The sequence below is a fragment of the Lissotriton vulgaris genome, chromosome 6 (genome assembly GCF_964263255.1).
Source record: "Lissotriton vulgaris chromosome 6, aLisVul1.2, whole genome shotgun sequence".
Taxonomy (NCBI): Eukaryota; Metazoa; Chordata; class Amphibia; order Caudata; family Salamandridae; genus Lissotriton; species Lissotriton vulgaris.
Window position 1 is genome coordinate 1232078562 of NC_141694.1, and position 17202 is coordinate 1232095763.

General features: G+C 43.3%; 1 protein-coding gene across 1 annotated transcript in view; it reads right to left on the reverse strand.

The window, feature by feature from the left end:
- The window catches only part of RSPH3 (radial spoke head 3), a 135133-nt gene that overhangs the window by 67631 nt on the left and 50300 nt on the right, over positions 1-17202 (reverse strand). The gene's annotated exons all lie outside the window — the stretch shown is intronic.

Sequence of the window (17202 nt, forward strand, 5' to 3'; positions counted from 1 at the left end):
CCGGCTGGAGAGTGTGATACCACGAACTTCTGTTCTTGAACGTCCATCAGCCAATCAGTCCGCCACTTTCGAATAGCTTGCTGTCACTACTGCAGGGTAGAGTCCTTCATCCAAGCCTTCACAACTTGTACCTCAAGTTGTAGGAATTGAGCAGTGTCAGGGATTGCCCAAAAAGAAACATTACTCCTGTTAAAAAACGGATATTCCTGATGCACAAGGCAGATGTAACTGCCTTGTTTTTCAACAGAAAAGGTCAAATCCCCACGTATGAAACGATTATTCCGCCAACGCTATGCACCATAGCTAAGATGTAATTGTGTCCTGATGATGGGCGAGGGGTGCAAATGCACCATAAATGGCCATCTGCACAAATGGCTAAACTACTACTGGCAGTGGCACTAATGGTGCCTTGGTCTTACCTCCTGACTTAACCATTAATTGCCAAGCAGTGCACGTTCTACAGAACTTTTCTGTGTATCCCCTACCGGTTAAAAAAAGAGCCCAACCTATCCCTAGTCTTCTGGATGCACACATGTCTTCTAAAAGCCACTTTATTGGCCAGTAACAACGGGAAGTTTCTCTGCCACAGAGGAACCACTAGTCTTTCTTGCACCTGGCTCAGTATTCATAGGTAACATCAACAAGAACTATAGCTACACATGACTTATTTATAGGACTCTGACTTGTTAATCTTGATGGTTTTGATGTTGGTTGTATTCTCTGATATCAAACCTCTGATGCTCTGGCACTAGTCTTCGATTTGGTAAGGGGTGAATTAATGTATTTGCATACAGTTGCAATAGCTTGGGAGAGATTTCTGATGTTGGTATGCTATCTATACCGTATGTTCATGTTTTGTTACTTGTTCTGTTCTTTTTGTGCACCCAAAACCCAGACCAGTAGTGGCATGCTCCTTCAATGGAGGAATATTTGTCACTAATCCGGAACAGTTTTGTTTTTCTGGCTAGAGCCCAGCTTTAAAGTTGGTTATCTAGCGGTAAAGTGCAAATGACAGTCTGAAATGTGTTGGCCTATTTACATATTTGTAAGTATGAGTAAACATGAGACACAGCTTGTAAGTGTGTTACTGTCCTAAAGCAATTGTAATTATCTGTTTGTTCTTGAATGTTTTCGGGCTACACAGTGGGAATGTCCTCCAGTATCAAGTAAGTGTCTGGTCTGTCAAGGAGTATTAACGATCTGGATGGAGCACCTAATGGGTTGGTCCTGAAATGACTCATTGTGACATATCTGGGAGTAACGTAGTCTGAAATAATACTCTATATGGGCTGGCATCGGGGTTTTGATTGTCACTTAGGCCAGGAATATCCATAGTGTGACGGGAAACGTCAGCAAACTGTACAGAGGGGTGATTGTAACATACTCTGCTCTTCTAAAGATGATGCAGACTGATGGAGGGATGATGGAAAAGAGCAGGAATGGAACTTGTATTTAAATTGGTTGCTTTTGGAGATCGACCTTATATAAGATACACACTGTCGTAGACAGTCCAACTTTTAATAAAAGTGCTTATGCGAGTTTATGTACTATTACATTCAAATCATCCTGCATATGCCATACCATGATATACTCATTGGTCAGAGATCTGACTCCATCTGCTCTTATCGCAGAATGCTTACATTGTTCAACATGTAACAATTTCACTCACCTGTTGCTGAATCTCACACCTTTATTATAAGGCCCCATCTTGGTGTTAATTTTGTTCTTATCCATGCTGCCAGATCTTCAACCTCTTAATTTATCAAAACACAAGTTGAAACTTGTTGGTGCGCTCTTGCCGAGCTTTAGTTCAAATGTAATGCTTGACAGCCTCTATGGGAGCGTTTGGTTTTAGGCTGGACCAATCTGTCCTTTGTTAGATCTGGTTCATTCTTAGAGGAGGAATCCCAGGCCACACATCCATAGATTGTTAATTGTGTAATCTTGGAATTAGAAGCCGAATTCATTGGCAAGAACCCCCATCATCACACTAGAAAGTAAAGTATAAGAGGCCATTTTTTAAACTGCTCTCTTCCCTGCTCTTTCTGCTATGCTTAATTGTGTCCTGCGTACCAATTGGTATTGGTCTTGGCCTTGAAGGCTCATTATTCCTGTAACCCCACATGCATTCAGTGCTTTTCTCTTTTCACAACACACATACCCATGTTGCATGGTCGTGGTACAAGCCGTACTTACGTGAGCTTATGATGTTTTGTACCTCATCACAAAATTAATGTCTCTTATTCACAGAAATCCACCTGTACACGGTTGTGCTTCACTCAGTGTTTATACAGGATTCCTTTAAATGACCCTATTCACTAGCGTTTCCCTGGTATTTTATCAACTTCAGGGGTCTGACATTCAGGGCGCAGGGTTTTGATAACATTAATAATGCGTTTTCCAACCCAGTTACCAAAACCTCCCCTTTGTTTTAAGGTTTCCGCCCATTCTGGTTATTTCTCCTCTCACTCACAAGGGCCTGTGCGTTTGCTCAATCCTCCAAATAATACTCTGCACCCATCTGCTGTTTTCATGTGCCTCTGTTGCCTGCTTGTGATCGGGTTTTCGTGTGCCTCTGTTGCCTGCTTGTGATCGGGTTTTCGTGTGCCACTGTTGCCTGCTTGTGATTGGGTTTACGTGCGCCTCTGTTGCCTGCTTGTGATCGCGTTTTCGTGCGCCTCTGTTGCCTGCTTGCGATCGGCTTTTAGTGTGCCTCTGTTGCCTGCTTGCGATCGACTTTTCGTGTGCTTCTGTTTCCTGCTTGAGATCGGCTTTTCGTGTGCCTCTGTTGCCTGCTTGCGATCCGCTTTTGGTGTGCCTCTGTTGCCTGCTTGTGATCCGCTTTTGGTGTGCCTCTGTTGCCTGCTTGTGATCCGCTTTTGGTGTGCCTCTGTTGCTAGCTTGTGATCCGCTTTTGGTGTGTCTCTGTTGCCTGCTTGTGATCGGCTTTTGGTGTGCCTCTGTTGCCTGCTTGTGATCGGCTTTTCGTGCGCATCTGTTGCCTGCTTGTGATCGGCTTTTCGTGCGCCTCTGTTGCCTGCTTGCGATCGGCTTTTTGTGTGCCTCTGTTGCCTGCTTGCAATCGGCTTTTCGATGTGACTCTCTGTTGCCTGCTTGCGATCGGCTTTTCGTGTGCCTATTTTGCCTGCTTGCGATCCGCATTTTTTTGTGTGCCTCTGTTGCCTGCTTGCAATCCGCTTTGGTGTGCTTCTGTTGCCTGCTTGCGATCTGCTTTTGGTGTGCCTCCGTTGCCTGCCTGTGATCCGGTTTTGTGTGGCTCCAAATGCAATAGGTGTCGCATTTGCGAGAGATTAGGCTATTGGCATTGTAAATGACAATGCCATTTATTTATCTGTTTTCAAAGCCAACACATAAATAAAAATGTTGTCATTTACAATGCCAATAGCTCTAACTTTGGCAAAGGCGAGACCGTTGCATTGCAAATGCTTGGTTTTTTATGAAGGGGGGCAGTAATAATAGCCTTGCTGTGCTTGTCTGACTTGCATGGCAATAACATGTGTTAATTACCCCCTCAGTACACCGCCACATCTACGTCTTGGGTCTATAATTGTGGAGAGGGTATTTAACAGCAGTTAATGCATGCTGGTGCGTGAAATAGTATTTAATTAACAGCCACAGACATTTAATATTCTGCCTAAGTGCAGGATCTCGAACTACTGTTACAATGATAAAGACTCCCTAAATATTTTAAAACATACTGAGTATGTGGAGGCAACACTGTCGTTTTAGCGTTAGTCATAATAAAAACATGTGTAAAGTCAAGAAGACCATTGGAAAATAAAAAAAGAATTCAAAATCCAGAGTGAAGCATTGCTGCAGGAACCCTTTTTCGTTCCCCTTTTTAAAAGGAAACAATGTAAAGAAAATTGTTTTCGTGTTTATGTAGCCTTTCATAGAAGAAAGGCTGCAAACTGTCTTCAAGGCAGCCAGAAAGTTCCAAATGCCCAGAAAGCAACCTACTGTCAGTTGGTTCCTCAGTCCTTTTTACACTGCAGCTTAATATAATAACACAGGAACAGCTTTTTTTCTTACGAAAGTTATTTCAGACAATATTTTTGGGTGGTTCCTAGGTTTTTCATCTTTTATTCACGATAATACAGTTTTATGGTGTGTAGCTGGTGGATTTTACACTTTTCTCCTGTATTTTATTTAGAACTCATTCAGTTTGGTGGACACATCAGTCCTTCACAAATGTTATGGATGACCCTTTCTGCTGTAATACAAGTACTTGCAGTAAGGCGGAGAGGATATCAGACACGTTTTGATGGAGTATCCTGTCTGCCAAACTCTAACTAAAGACCTAGGTATTCAGACAGATTAGAAAACTCGGAGAAATGTATCAGGACTGTCCCACTGCTTTTTCTCACTTCATGGAACAGCGCCTCCCTGGTACCTTTTTTGCACAGGTGTTCTAAACTAATACCGCTGTGATGGGTTTTTAGCCCCAAACCCAGAAACTTTTCAAAATGTACCACTCATAGTCCTAATTTTGTCCTGTGGAGAAAATCCCATTTTGCATCTCTAGATTAAAAAGAGGGATTTCTCCGCATGAAAGAAAGGGTGACTACGAGAGGTACATTTTGAGAACTACTGGGTTCGAGGCTAAAACTCCATTAGAGTTTGACTTTTGTTTTAGGACCATTGCAATAAAAGGGCTAGAAACCTGTGCCCCTGCCATAACATGACTCATCCCTCCAGGTTCCCTTCAGATTCACCAGCTGTAAAACAAAACAAAAAACACAAAAACAGAAATATCATGCAGAAAAAGATTCTATTCCACTTAGTTTAACTCCCTCACAAGGACCAACATTAATGGTAAACCTGGAACTCATCGAGAAGTAAAGTGGTGCAGTGAAGGCTAACGTATCCATCAACTCAGATGGTGCTTTGGTTAATAAATATTCTTTCCCATTTCTAATAAATACATTTAGTGAATGATTTAATACGCTGGCTTGTGCTAAAGGGTTTAGTATTCTGCATTCTTATCCTGCCGAAAGTAGACATAGTAAACCTTGTCAAACATGATTTCTCTTAAATGATCTGTAATACAAGGAGCTAAAAATCGGCTGGTGTGAATGGTGGCTGTTCATGCAAACTGAGTCTGGGAAGAAAGCATATTTTACATCACCATCCATGAATATTTACTTTTTTCTACCAAGGATGACAACAAGCATGATCGGGTGCCTTTGCAAGTTCTCAGCCAACAAGGTTTGCTTTTTTGTTTTCTCTTTCCTGCAGTGTTTAGTCTCTAACCTGGTGATCTTAGGGCTCCTCGTCTGGAATTAACTTCCTGATATTGTTAGATCTAGGATCATAGGTTTCACGCCAGTTATAGTTAGCTGGAAATTTTACTGACATAAAACCATAGAAATTCCAACGTTATAGTTAGTTGGACTCACTATAACAAGCGCGCCTGCAATGCACTGCTGATGACGTATTACATCACTCATGACATCGTCAGTGACATCACTCATGACATCACTGATGACACCAGCCAGTGAATGTGTGTCTTTCTGAAATATCAATATGTTTTATATATGGTTTTGTAAAGGTTGATGGAAGAATAAATGGTTAAATAAGTGTGTAAATGGATGTTTTAAAAAAAAAATGATTGGTTAACTGTCTTATTAAGTGTATCTTATTGAATACATATATTAGCGAGTAACTTTTAAATATTGAAATATATGTATCAGTATTTCACTTTGTGTATACGTGGCTGCATGGGTTGGTGACTGACTCACTGTTTGTATGTGTTTTTAAGACAGCATATGTGCAGGACTGTATAGGTGGATGAGTGTGTATATGTGTGTGTTAGTGAGTGAATGACTGTCTCACTATTGTCTTTTTTAGTAACAACATATATTTTAATCTAGTGTATGTGAGTTTTGATGTATATAAGTGAGTATATGTGAGAGTAAGAGATTGTAACAGTTCCTGTTTAAATAAGTATGTGTTTCTATAAGTGATTGTTTAAGAGAGTAAGTATGTGTAAGTTTCCTTAGAAGTAAGGAGGTAGTGTGTGTATAGTTGTATATGCAAATAAATGGATGTTCAATAGTTTATTTGCATGTGTGAGTATGTGTGTGAGTAACTTTTGGATGACTGTCGGTGTATAACAGGATGTATAGATGTATCACTACATATGATGAGTGAGTATATGTATGAGTGACTATATAGAACTGTTGGTGAATGAGTGGATGTGTATATAGATGGTGGAATTACTGAATTGGTTGTAACTGGTATGGGTATCTCCATTTTTTTGAAAATGTTAGTTTCTATTTTTGAATATGTGTTTCAAGGGTTACATTACACTAAAAGGAGGTCTGTCACTCTGTCACAAGAATGGTGTCATAAGTGATGTCATGGGTGATGTCACTGACGATGTCATGAGTGATGTAATATGTGACGTCATCAGCAGTGCATTGCAGGCGCGCTTGTTATAGTGAGTCCAACTAACTATAACGTTGGAATTTCTATGGTTTTATGTCAGTAAAATTTCCAGCTAACTATAACTGGTGTGAAACCTATGGTTTTTTCAGTGAATTTAATAGGTTTTTTAAAATGCTAATTCCTAACTATAAGTGGTGTGAAACCGATGGTTTTTTCAGTGAATTTCATAGGTTTTTTTAAATGCTAACTAATTCCTAACTCTATATAGGGCCTCAAACCTATGAAATGTAATATTTTTTATAATGAATCCTATATTGTATATTTATATAATACTTTTTTTTTTTTTTGCCCTGGTGCGTTCCCGGTGCGCGCCCCGATGTGCGCACTGGAAAGCGCAGTTACCGATGAGCGTCCCGTTAGCCCTATTGCCGCGAACGAAAACATCATCGTGACGTATCGCGTAGACGCGTCCGCATGATACGCACGGCGTAAGCGCACCCGGAAGCACTCGAGCGAATACGATCGCGCAACGTAAGCATCCGAAGCGCTTACGCGATGCTCCCCGGGGCGCGCCCGTGGGCACGCCGCGTAAGCGCGTCGGGTCATGTGACCTGAAAATAACACTTTTTATTGGTGCAGAACAGTTTTGGTTTCCAAATCATGAAAGCCCGGGTCATGTGACCTGAAAGTAACACTTTTCATTGGTTCAGGACAGTTTTTTTCCCAAATGATGAAAACCCCCACCTTTTTTCCTTATTCTGACTTTGTCCTTTGACTGCGGAAGACCTGTTTGGAGATCTTAGAGTAATATTTTGTACTTTAAAATGGCTACAGTAGCAGCAGTAGATGGAGCATCTGCACCACCACCACCACCACCACCAAGAGGACCACCACAACATCACATTGGTGGTCAAGAAGAAGAGGAGGAGGAGGAGGGAAGGAGGTGGCTGCCAGAAGACAATACCACATATAGGCCAAAGCAGCACATTGTATGGGAGTTTTTTTCCATCCCAGAGGGCAAGAAGAAAGTGAATGCGCCAAAGGTGACTTGCCAAATCTGTGGCATTGAACTTTCAAGGGGGAACCCTAATAAGAAATATTCATTTGGCAATAACACCATGATTCGGCAAATGCAGCGCAAGCATCCCAACAACTATGCTGCCGCAGAGGTGAGAGAACTGGCCAGTAACCCTCCCCAATCTTCACCCAGCACCTCCAAAAGAAAGCAACCCACTCCATCGGGGCCAGAAACAAGGGAGATGGTCCCAAACATTCAATCAAAGTTTGGGCAATACAAGATCTCTTGTATTTTTTGTGGTAAGACCATCACCTATGGTGAGCAAAGCAGAACGCTCATCAACCGTGCTGGTGACAACCACAAATGCCCCAAAAATCCATAATTTTTTCCTGATTTTTTTTGTTCCAGTTGAGCCGTTTTCAATTCCCTGTTTTTTGTTTCTCCCCATAAAAATAACAAAAAAATATAAAATAGTTCATAAAAGACAAAAAAAGTACAAAATGTTCAAAAAACATTAAAAAAATATAAAACAACAAAAAGAAGAAAAAAAACAGTTCTTTTTAGAACTACCTCCAAATTATAAAAAAAGGCTACATTTTTTAAAAACTCTATCATTCTTTTTTCCCCATGGTACGCTCTCCGGTACGCTCCGCGGTGCGCGTACCAGGCGCACCCCCCGCGCAAATCGCCCTTTTATAGCCCCCACATCAAACCTAGGGAGTCAGGGGGGGTCTACTCTGCCCGAACTATTTGGAATGTTGACAGACACCCGAGAGCCAATCAGCTTTCCGCGCGCGAACTCGCGTAGCGCGCTGGTTAGCGCCCCAGTGCGCGTACCGGGGCGTGCTTATAGATATATATATTTTTTTTAACCTAAATTACTCAAAATCCACTGGAGCACATATCTTGAGACATAGCAAAGGCACATCGGGATACCAGTCCCCACAATTTTGCCAAGTTTGGTGGAAATCCATTAAGCCGTTCGGGCTAAAAGTGAGGTTGACCGCCCTATGGAAATTAGCATGGGGAAAACACATTTTGGGACCTCCATTTATCTCGGCCCCGCTTGACGAATCCCCCCCAAACTTTCAGGGAAGAACCGGAGCGCCGCGAGGCAAATTGGAGGAAATTTTCAGGCAGATTCCTCAACCGGCGCCAAAGTTATTCACAATAGAATGTTGAGATTTTCTATTCAAAATAATCCTAACTATAACTACCTACTGGCGACCGGGAACCATTACAGACTACAAAGACCAGGAGTCTCAGCAGCCATTGGGGGCGTGTCAAAAAGGAAAAAGTATGAAAGCTTGGTTTCCATCAGCTGAAAGGACAAGGACTCACGGCGCACCTTTGAAAAAGCTCGAAGGTCGAGCGAAACATGTCAGGACTGCCGGGTGAGAGAAAGTACTTTTAATAAAAACACAAAGGCTCCGCTGTTGGTGTGCGGCTTACTTTCTTTCTTTGTGGAAGATGTTGGGGAATTTGTAACGGCGTGGTTCTGCCGTAAAGCGACGCACCTCCAGCAAAGAGCGCCATGCCTGCCCGAAGGGAACCGCAGGTGGAGTTACAGAAATGTCAAGGGCAGTGCGGTGAACGCCAAAGACCGACTTTGGTAATGGACCACAGGGAGCTTTGAAAATGGGCTCACAGTGGCACAACGGGCTCTTTGTGTAAAAATTGAAACTGTAAAACATTTCCTTTCAGCCTGGGAACCATTACAGACTACAAAGACCAGGAGTCTCAGCAGCCATTGGGGGCGTGTCAAAAAGGAAAAAGTATGAAAGCTTGGTTTCCATCAGCTGAAAGGACAAGGACTCACGGCGCACCTTTGAAAAAGCTCGAAGGTCGAGCGAAACATGTCAGGACTGCCGGGTGAGAGAAAGTACTTTTAATAAAAACACAAAGGCTCCGCTGTTGGTGTGCGGCTTACTTTCTTTCTTTGTGGAAGATGTTGGGGAATTTGTAACGGCGTGGTTCTGCCGTAAAGCGACGCACCTCCAGCAAAGAGCGCCATGCCTGCCCGAAGGGAACCTCAGGTGGAGTTACAGAAATGTCAAGGGAAGTGCGGTGAACGCCAAAGACCGACTTTGGTAATGGACCACAGGGAGCTTTGAAAATGGGCTCACAGTGGCACAACGGACTCTTTGTGTAAAAATTGAAACTGTAAAACATTTCCTTTCAGCCTGGGAACCATTACAGACTACAAAGACCAGGAGTCTCAGCAGCCATTGGGGGTGTGTCAAAAAGGAAAAAGTATGAAAGCTTGGTTTCCATCAGCTGAAAGGACAAGGACTCACGGCGCACCTTTGAAAAAGCTCGAGGTCGAGCGAAACATGTCAGGACTGCCGGGTGAGAGAAAGTACTTTTAATAAAAACACAAAGGCTCCGCTGTTGGTGTGCGGCTTACTTTCTTTCTTTGTGGAAGATGATGGGGAATATATATATATATAGCAGCACAATAATCAATTTCCCTTCATGGAAATGACAAAAGCACTCCGGGTAAGTGGCAAAGTTTTTATTTTGCCAGCAACAGCAGCAGTGGTACCACATTGTATCATGTATCTTGCATCGTATCAAAATGGCTGCCACGTTTTACTACCGCTCTGATATGCACGAAGGATGCACTTTTAAAATGTAGTCCGTCTTCATTCAATGATTTGTCGAAGACGCACAAAAAGAGCCGCGCGCAGCATGCTAATTGACACTGAGGAAGGACTTGCTGTCTGAAAAGCGTTTGTCTGTACCACTGCTGCTGTTGCTGGCAAAATAAAAACTTTGCCACTTATGATTTGTCGAAGACGCACAAAAAGAGTCGCTGACACTGAGGAAGGACTTGCTGTCTGAAACGCGTTTGTCTATCACTGCTGCTGTTGCTGGCGAAATAAAAATGTTGCCACTTACCCGGAGTGCTTTTGTCATTTCCACGAAGGGAAATTGATTATTGAGCTGCCTATGTGCCAGGACAATGAAGATAACACCCAAACTAGACTTGCCAGAATCAACATTTCTCAAAAAGGAGCAGGTATGACACCATTTAAAAACAAGTCTAAATTCACTCCTTTAATGATAAAAGACGCCATAGACACTTTTCAGGATTGCATTGTAAATGAAATGAAGCAATTGTACACCAAATCATGTAACCGCAAACGACAACAGTACAATCATAAACAAGCTGAATATGTCGCTCTTGTCAAAAAACTCAGTACTAATCCTGACATAGTAATAAAAACAGCTGACAAGGGGGGCAATTTGGTAATTTGGGCCAAGAAAGATTACATAACAGAAGCCCTAAGACAATTGCATGACACTTCTTGCTATATCAAAAGCAACAACAAAGAATACACCAAGGCTAAAGTCACTTTAGAAAAACTCTTGAGCAAATACCGGCGTGAGGGGCTAATTTCTGGAGAAGAATTCAAATTTATGAATAAAGAATTTCCAGTGTTGCCGGTTCTCTACCTGATTCCCAAAGTACACAAGGGAACCTTCCCCACCCCAGGCCGGCCGATCATTTCGGCTATAGGCAGTGCTGGAGAGAATGTAGGTCGCTACATAGACTATTTTCTTCAAGACCTAGTCACGGCACTACCAAGTTATGTACAGGACACCGGTGACTTCCTACGAAAAATCAAAGATCTAGAATGGCAAGACGACATGCTACTCATGACATTGGATGTTGAGTCCCTATATATGAGCATTGGACATAAAGAGGGACTAAGGGCTACTCAGCACTTTCTAGGCAACAGATCTGCGGAATTATATGCTCACAACAATGTTATTCTTGATTTGATGGACTGGTGTCTAAACAATAATTATTTTTCTTTTGGCAAGGATTTGTGGAGACAACTTCGTGGCGTGGCGATGGGATCCTGCTTCTCCCCCAGCTATGCGTGCTTGCACGTAGGCTGGTGGGAGGAGCGGGTTCTCGCCGACACGCACGAGGTGTGGGTAAGAGAAAAGATTGTTAAATATCTTAGATATATTGACAATATTTTTATTCTCTGGCAGGGCAGTGCTGAGGAGGCTCAATTGTTTGTGGATGAAATTAATGTCAACTCCCTCAATCTGCACTTTACTTCACATATTAGTCCCTCCGAAATAGAATTCCTGGATGTCAAGATATATGTCAATGCTAACAAAATAGAGTCCACTCTATTCCGCAAACTCACTTCTGGCAATACCACACTACATGCCTCCAGTCTCCACCCACAACACACCATATCCAGTATTCCTTATGGAAAAATCCTAGGGATCAAACGTATATGCAGCTCTACCACTGATTTTGAAAGGTGTGTTACTGAACTAAAAGCCCGGCTAAAAGACCGAGGCTATTCTGATCGCACCTTTAACCAAGCTTTGGCTAAAGCTAGGTTGAGAAGTAGGGAGAGCCTTTTGCCAAATATTAATGTTGCTTCAGAAGACACTGAGTCTGTTGCCAATACAGTGTTGAAAAATACTACTTGTCCGAGATTCATCACAGCCTACAGCAGTGATGAAAAGGCCATTCAAAAGATTATCCGGAAAAATTGGCCAATAGTCTTAACGGACAATATTCTCAATTCCACTTTGCCCCGGACTCCTACTGTCACTTTTCGACGGGCTAGAAATATGGGAGTTTCTTTAGATACCAGCAGTCCGGAGCTAAAATCAAAGGGCACATGGCTAAAAACTAAAGCAGGTTTTTACAAATGCACACATTGCAGAGCATGCAACTTTGGTGTAAATATGACTCACTATCGTACACCATTTAGCATGAGTGAAACTCCTATCAAGGGCAACCATGATTGTAAAACTGATTTTGCAGTCTATGTTCTGACGTGCACCTGCGGTCTTAACTACATTGGCACCACAAAAGCCCAGGTGCACGTCAGAATTCTTCAACACCTCAGAGTCATACTCCATAATGATCAAGCCTACCCAGTGGCGCGTCATTTTGCGCTAAAACACAATCAAGATCTGCAGTGTTTAAAGTACTATGTAGTAGGGTCGGTACCTCCTTTGCGCAGAGGAGGTAACAGGGAGTTGCTACTAAGACAGTTAGAAACACGTTTCATTCTCCAGTTCGACGGTAAGTGGCCCAATGGGCTTAATAACACTGAAGATATATACAACTTCATATAGAGCCCAGGGTCCCTGTTGTAATTGTTGAGTTCCGAATTCTTGTTTCAACTGTATATTGATTCATTCATCTATTTATGCCCTGCATTAATATTTGAGTTTTACATCAATCCTGCTTGAAATTAACTTATTACAGTCATCAAATGTCTGATTCATCACCATGTATCTCCAGTTGGGTGGGCAGTCAGGTTCCCTGTTGCCCACCCATACTTCTTTGGATTACAAGAAGGGATAAACCCATACTATTTATGATGCACAATAGATAGTCAGGTTCCCTGTTATCTATTAGATTTTAACATATCCCTTTCATTAATATATCTCTGTCCTTCGGCCATTTTACATCTGTGGCATTCCTTCCTTTTTATACTTCTATTTTTATCACTGCATATTTTATCACTATATTTATTCCACACTTGTAAAATCATGATGAATTATTGTTTTTAGAATAGCATTTTTTACTTACCTTTTATCATACAAATATGGCTTTGTACATGTTTAGATTACTGGTAATATTCGTATATGCATTCTTTGTTAACAGGAACACACATATATATCATGGATTTTACCACTTTTGTGATGTGAATATTTGCACTTTAGATTTAGCCTCTTTGCACTACAGACAAGGTTGTCTTAGCTTCAGGTGTTTGACACTACAGCACTTTTTTTGCTCATTTGCACATCCGGCCGCCCATTCCCTCACACATATGTACATAGGTCCTTCGGAATTTATTATAAAGGACATTGTTCTAGCTTCCAAGGTTGTTCATCCCTATCTATGATGACATATCGGATTTACCCGGTTATTTTTCTTTTTTCATTTGTGGGTTTGAACCCTATGTTAAATATACATAGAAAATGATGTCTATAGTCTGTAAATGCATTTATGCAAAAATTTGGACTATTTTATACATTAGCCCACAAACAACTTTTATTATGGTTAATGAATATAAATACACCATCAACAAAATTGCATCATTGCATTAAATCTGTTGTTTAACTATGTATTCAGACGCATCAAGTCTGTTATTCATGTCAATAGACCATGTGACCTAGTGGGAGGCGGCCTGAGGGCGGAGCACAATGCACTTTAAAAATCACCTAATGCAGCTACTCCTTGCATGTGAACAAGGGCTGCAAAGCCCGAAACGCGTCATGGTCGGTTGTACTAGCAAAACCTGCAAATAAAAAATCAGTTTCCTGAAACCTGTGGTCTGTCTCCTGCTTCGCCATTTCTTTACGAGTGGAGGTGGCATTTTGGAGTTCCTGCACATATATATATATATATATTCACAACAGAAAGCACCCTTTTTGGAAGAGCCAAACATGCAGGTAGGTTTAATCTTCGCGTTTATTTTGCAGGAAAAACAGCCCAGTGAAGGAAATAAAGTCCAAATGAATCAATATGCCTGACGCGTTTCATGCTCTTCCAGCATTTCTTCAGAGGCATCATATCAAGCATTGCGTGGAGCACAAATCTTTTTTCAATCATTTTCACCTGCCCCAGTGGGCGTTGGCTCACCCAGAGCCTGCTGGGATTAGTATTTCATTTTTTGAACATTGACATTTGCGAAGGAGCATACAGCGTTATTGTGGCACTACTAATCTCAGCAGGCTCTGGGTGAGCCAACGCCCACTGGGGCAGGTGAGAATGATTGAAAAAAGATTTGTGCTCCACGCAATGCTTGATATGATGCCTCTGAAGAAATGCTGGAAGAGCATGTAACGCGTCAGGCATATTGATTCATTTGGACTTTATTTCCTTCACTGGGCTGTTTTTCCTGCAAAATAAACGCGAAGATTACACCTACCTGCATGTTTGGCTCTTCCAAAAAGGGTGCTTTCTGTTGTGAATATATATATATATGGTCCTTGTTAGTCTATAGTTCTACACTAAAAGAGATCTTCACAACCTTCAGTTAGGTAATGTCTTCACATCATGCTTTGTTTCATGATTATGTTAGCCAGACTAAAAATTAGGCTTCTCCTCTTCACTGGAGGCGCAGTACTGGAACACTGGATGGTGCCCAGTACCCTGTTTTAGTTCTGGTCCTTCATTACCATTATCCCATGCTAGCAAGGAGACCTTTGGACTCCTCTGATGGCATTCTTATGCCTATTCTTTATAACCTCTGGTAGTCACATGCAAGGAATTAGGCCTACTATATCAGTGTAATTCCTTTTATTTCTGAGACTCAGTCTAGATGCGATTTTTTCCTTGTACCTTCTTTGGATCTGATTCTCTTTTAAGTCACTTTCTATGTCGGTTCTTCTGGTTACTACCACTTATGGCTAAGAGTAACCCTCCCAGAGGATCTTGACTTGTCTAGCCTGGTTTGGATATACTTAAAAAAGAGGTTTATATTTTTTTATGCAATTTTGCTTCCCAGCTGTGTTGTTGAAAGTCCATATCGCAGTAGAACTTTGTAGCCCTGCTCCAAATTTCATCAGTTTCTGACACACCCTGCAAGTCTCACGCACATGAGAAAATATCTAACAATAACGGGACCCAACACTGGGTGGAATACAACACTGATATATTGATCAGCCCTGATGAAGTCCCATAAGAAGGAAACGCGTTGGCTGGGCTGAATAGACTGCTTCTGTCAAGTTTGCATTTGTTGAATAAAATTGGATTCAAAGAAACTCGCAAGACTCCTGAATGGCTACTATAAACTGCATCATGACTTTTTGATCTATTACTGGAGAAATATATAACCATCTGTGAATTTTGGAACGGATAATCTTTTATAATATGTAACGCTCCTTTTCATGTGTAAACATTACATGTCATTTAAAAAAAAGGCAAAACGGGGGGCGTGGCTAGCAGCCAATGATGGCGGCCGCAGCTTAGAGAGGCTCCCGAGACGAGGCGGCTTCCCGCGACAATCCGTTCTACTTATCCTTGTCTTCACGAGCTTTAAGGGGAGGACCGGACCCGGAGTCCGTGCGGCCACCAACGCAGCAACTTTGGGGTCAGCGACGGCCTGAATTCGCATCGAAACGCTAGACAGAGACCGGAGAGGAGAAAGGCCTATCGTCAGCCTGAAAGCAGCGGAGTCGCGGCAAGACTATAGCCGGCCGGAAGTGGCCTGGTGAAGGCGGTGAGGGGCAGGAAGTACCGGCCCATCGGGCGCGTTGCTCAGAAAAGTCTGCGGACCTCCCTCCGGCGGCCCGAAGACACGGGCGAAATCCCTCGACACCCATCAATACTCTACAAACCCACAGGACCCGGCCAGGGGCGCGGAGAAAGCCGCGGACTGGAGACGCAACGCTGCCATTTTGCCCACTGCGCACGAATAACACCCCGCGGCCATTCACACAGAGCAGCAACCACTGCAAGTGGACGACCCTAACCGACCTGTCCACTGGCCCACTGTAACATCTGGCAACGTTGATACACACTGCACTATGTCAAACAGGGGCCCCAAGCACAGTACTACCCAGGTCAAGCTGGACAAATTCGCATACGAAAGGCAGACGCCGCCCCAGGAACAACGCAAGAACGCCGGGAAAACGACGGAGACCGAGGGGGCAAAAAAGGCCACACTTGAAGATGTCCTGGCGGCGTTAGCCCAGGTGCAGGCGACGGTGGGTGCTACGGCCACTGAAGTCACCTTGATACGGGCGGACCTCCAGAAAATGAATGAGAGAGTCAAACAGGTCGAAGTGGTCACTAAATCACTGGTCGAGGATGTTTCCGAACTACAAACGGCAATGGAGCGATTACAAACTGATAACAAACTGCTCAGAGATAAACTGGATGACCAAGAAGGCCGTTCCCGGCGCAACAATGTCCGAATTTTAGGTGTGCCAGAATCGGAAGACACGGGGGCAATGGATCTATATGTGGAGGACTTGATTAAAATCCGACTCCAGCCCAAGGGACTCTCGAATTTCTTCTCCGTGGAGAGGGCCCACCGAGTCCCGGGGGGAAAACCGAAGACGGGTGGCTCGCCTCGACCAATATTGGCTAGACTGTTTAACTTCAGGGACCGAGATGCCATACTACAGGCCGCGAGAGTGGCACCGGCCATTCAAATCCAGAACTCGAGAATTGCTTTCTTCCCGGACTATACAGCCGAGGTCTCCAGGAAGAGGAGGACGTTCCTGGAAGTGAAAAAAACGCTGAGGGAGAAAGAACTACCATACTCGATGATCTTCCCGGCTCGGCTGAGAGTAGTAGCGGACAAAAAGGTGTGGTTTTTCGACTCCCCGGACACTGCCCGGGACTGGCTGGAGGGATGGCACACTATTGGTCGACAGCGTAGAACTCAGAGACCGGATCACGAACGCACAGGAAACAGCAAGAATGGCTCACAAACGTCTGGTCGAGGGGAGGGAGCGGAGAGCTCTCCCTCCCACGGCTTTGCGGGGGCAGGTGGAGAGGAATAATTCCTACCCGGGGATCTGTATTAGTGACAATCGCTGATCATCGACTTCAGATTTCAACTGCTGCACAAGGACTCTGGCATGGCTACCCCAAAAGCACGCAGGGATGCCGCCTGCTCGGGGAGACACTCTCCCCCCTACACGCAAGTACTCTGGTTGTGGGATGGGTTAAGCACTCTGCTCAGTTGGGGGCGGGCAGTTGAAAGTCCGTTAGGCAGGGATGCAGGGAGGGGGGGAAGGGGGAAGGGTTGTTTTTCTACAGTTAG